This window comes from Python bivittatus, unplaced genomic scaffold (assembly GCF_059951505.1).
Source record: "Python bivittatus isolate LINGU-HERP-01145 unplaced genomic scaffold, Pbiv_v1 ctg000200_np1212, whole genome shotgun sequence".
NCBI lineage: Eukaryota > Metazoa > Chordata > Lepidosauria > Squamata > Pythonidae > Python > Python bivittatus.
In genome coordinates this window covers 7,953,057-7,957,186 of record NW_028277040.1, presented here as the reverse complement: position 1 = coordinate 7,957,186, position 4,130 = coordinate 7,953,057, and positions in this window count along the sequence as shown.

The window sequence follows — 4,130 nt, the reverse complement described above, 5'->3', positions numbered from 1 at the left end:
CTACACGGAAAGCTTCCGCGGATTTGTGATTGGCCCTCTTCTGCAGCCAATGGCGAATGATCCCTCCCCGGAACGCGACGGGTTAGACGGCCGCAACATCCCCCAGTTCTGCTGTTACAGTAGAAACAAATCAGCGGGTGGGGAGGGAGCGCGAGGCGTAGAAGCCCTTGATAGAGTCTGGATTCCCTTGCTCATTTTAACTTTATTCCAGGTCCGTCCTGGAAGAGAGGCAGGATATAAAAGCTGAAAATAAAAAACAGCACTGACTCGCCTTCCATTTAGGCCCCGATCTGCTGCCAATGGTTGGGCTCCTACCTGGATTTTCGACCCAGTTTTTCCGAGATTCCAAGCAACTTTCAGAAGAATTGAAAGTCCCCCCCCCCCCCAAAAAGGCTGCATCCAAGTAACAGCTTTTTTGTGCCTGTTATGGTTAGGTGATCAGAGTAAATCAGTAGATAGGCCTGTAATGCGTAACAAAGGAAAAGAGGATTAATCTAGATGCTTCACAGAATCTCTATCCTTTGGAAGATACAAACTGTTTGAAGCCATCTTATTTCACACTTCTGGGTTACTCAACTGGATGACTGTGACAGTACAAACTTAACTTGCATTTTAACTGATATCAAAACCTACCTAATACTTAGATGGGAAATCATCAGGAAACCCCATGGCTGCAAAAAACTAACACAACACCCCCCCAATCCCTCGAATAAGATGGCGATGACATACCCATATTGTGACCAAGGAAACTATGGGGGTCTATTTGTAGTAGTCATCAGGAGTCTAGTTTGACTCGAAGGATGCTTGGCTAGGAAAAATTGCAGTTTTGTGATTTAGCAGAAGATGGCAGTATTATTAAAAAAAGATTAAGGTTCTTTCAAGTTCTACAAGTACAGTGGTACCTCGGGATACGAACTTAATCCGTTCCGTGACCCTGGGCGTATCCCGAGTTGGTCGTAACCCGATGCAAATTTCCCCATAGGGTTCAATGTAAATCTGGTTAATCCGTTCCGCCCTCCGAATTTGGTCGCACCCCGAAGCAAATTTTCCCATAGGGTTCAATGTAATTACCGTTAATCCGTTCTGGCATCCGCGGACCAAGTGTCAGGGGCGGGAGAACGGCCGGGCGCTGCGCGGCGGGAGAAAGGCCGGGTGCGGCGCGGCGCGGCGGGAGAACAGCCAGGCGCGGCGCAGCGGGAGAACGGCTGGGCACCGTGCGGCGGGAGAACGGCCGGGCGCCGCGCAGCACGGCGGGAAAACAGCCGCGGACCACGTGTCAGGGGTGGAAAAATGGCCGCGGACCACGTGTCAGGGCGGAAAAATGACCGTACCCCGAGGCGGAGTTCGCACATCGAGGTAAATGTTTGCGGCCGGAGCTGGTCATAACCCGAAAAGTTCGTTAGTAGAGGCGTTCGTATCCCGAGGTACCACTGTATTCTAAATAAAAATAAAAGATAGCTACAGTGATGCTTAAAAGTTTGTGAACCCTTTTGAATACAATATTTCTGCAAAATACGACCTAAAAAGTTATCTGTTTTCCACACAAGTCCTAAAACAAGATAAAAAGAACTGAATTAAACTAGTCAAAAACATTTGACTCATTTATTTATTGAGGAAAATCATCCCAAACTACGTATTTAAAGTATGGATTAAGTATAAATTTGCCTACACAATATAAGCAAGTGGCACTGCTATGGAAGGAAAATGATATAATGTATGCTTATTCTTTTAAGATAAAATTAAATCATACATCAAGGAAGTGCCCAAAGAATATCAATCAAATGAGCTATAGTGACTTTAAAGTCACTGGACTGAAGAATACTAATTTGGATGAATTACGCAACATTGGAAACAAGAGTTAATTGCAATGCATCAGATCTGAAATATCACATATTAAATTGATGAAGAATGAATAGAACAAGGTCTTGAGGAGCAGCATGAAGACGAAATATAGAGTTGGACAATTAGGTATAAGAATTTCTTCAAAAGTGACATTGTTTTTCATTGAATTATAGCTGACCCCATCCTCCTCCAAAGTGTTGGCAGAACCAAGTTCGTAAGATTAGGCTTTCTCCATCTGGCTGCCTTAATAACACAAATTTCAGCTTCTATAGACTATGGCCTATAACCCCAATTTTTTAACAGTTGGAAACCTGGTAATTACTTATTAATAAACCCTGCTAACATTCTGAGAAATGTTTCTGAAGAACAAGCTAAAATATTTTTAAAATTACAATTGGTTTGACTCTTAAAGGCTCAAATCAAGAATGAGGAACCTGAGCTATTTCATGTATCGTTGGACCTCAGATACAGCATGGCCAATGTTCAGGAGAAAATAGATGTTGTAGGCCAACATCATCTAAAAGGTTATTTTTCCTACTCCTAAATACTTTAGGATGGAGTTAATTTCTGGCCCACTGTAACTGGCAGATTGGAAGTTATCACAAGGCTTTTTCACCCTACACTTTTGGAGCTCCTTTAGGAAATACATATGGTTTTCTCCACTGTGACATTTTAGATGATTCTAAAGTCTGTAAATATTTCTACTACTATTTATCAGTGACAGAGCTTTATATTAAATACACTCTAAAGAGTTCATATATCTGAATAGAACAGAATAGAATATAAAATAGAGGTAGTCCTCATTTATCAACTGCCTCAGACAGCGACCATTCATAGTTACAACTGTGATGAAAAAGTAACTTTGCAACTGATGCTCACATTTATGACCTTTGCAGGTCTGTAAAGCAAAGGAAACGTAAGTAAGATTGTGAACACAGTTGTGAGCACATGATTTTTTTACTTAGCAACCGCCTCACTTAGCCACCGAGTTGCTGGTCTCAATTGTGGTCACTAAATGAGGACTTCCTATAGAATAGAATAGAATAGAATAGAATAGAATAGAATAGAATAGAATAGAATAGAATAGAATAGAATAGAAGTCAATTGTGAAAGTTTTAATAGTTACATCAGTAGTGTATATTTACAGTCCTCTGGCCTGCTAAATTCCCAAGACGAGAAGAGAACCAATATACAACCTCCCAGTGCATTACAGATTAAAATCCTGCAGCCTGTAACATGCAAGCCCACTGATGTTCTATGCCAAATGATGCCAAAGATCAGGCCCATTATTATTACCGTATTCAGCCAGTTTTTAGAAGTGAACTTCAGTGCAAAACAAGTATTCTGGATTGTTGTGTAAAATACCTAACCAAAGGGAGTGTGTTTTACCAGAAAAACATATGCTTTTATATAAAAGTATACTGGGGAAAATATGACAACGTGGCAATTTTTCCAGAAACAGCACAATATTTATTTAAACACCTTTATATATACATATATATTCTGCATTGCAGATTTGTTTTAATTTTATACACCTGTATTTACAATGATTTAAAATATTATCTATCTCTGGCAGTTATTTACAAATTCAACACTTAACACAGTTCAACATTAACCAAATTCAGTAAGACAGTTAAGATAATGGCTTACATGCACCAGTATAATGATCTTCAAAAACATGTCATCTGAGCTCTGTTAATAGTTTTTCACAGGTCCCAAGTTAGGGTCCCAATGCCACAAAGACTGCATTTATTACATACTCATTTTGTTTAACATTTCACCAGCACCAAATTTTGATTTGTTTCAAATGTCATACCAATATGCTGGTGGAATATTATCATAAATCAAGTCCTTTTGTCAGACAGATGTTCTATAAAATAAGTGGGATATTTGCTAGCTATGCTTTTTGTAAATGAGGTAAAACAGGTTATATAATGCCAGAACAGTAAAAATCCTTCAGAAGCTTGGTTTAGAAATAAACCTTTGTGTGACAGACAATAATTGGTCAGATGGAAGGTATGAGGTGAAAAGGTGCTTTTGATAAAAGAGCTTATGTGACTGTTGTCAAACTGGCTAGAATCCTGGCTAGAATCAAACACTGTAAATCAGGTTATCTGTTTATAAACATTAAAATTAACATCTCCATTCACAACCTGTAACAATCAGTAGCTTGTCAGAGAATTATTCAAATCCAAGAGTGAAGTTTTAACATGACCCAGTTAAGTGAATTATCTTGTCTTTGAGATAGTACTAAAAAACTGACCTTGCAATAAAGAGACTGATTTCAA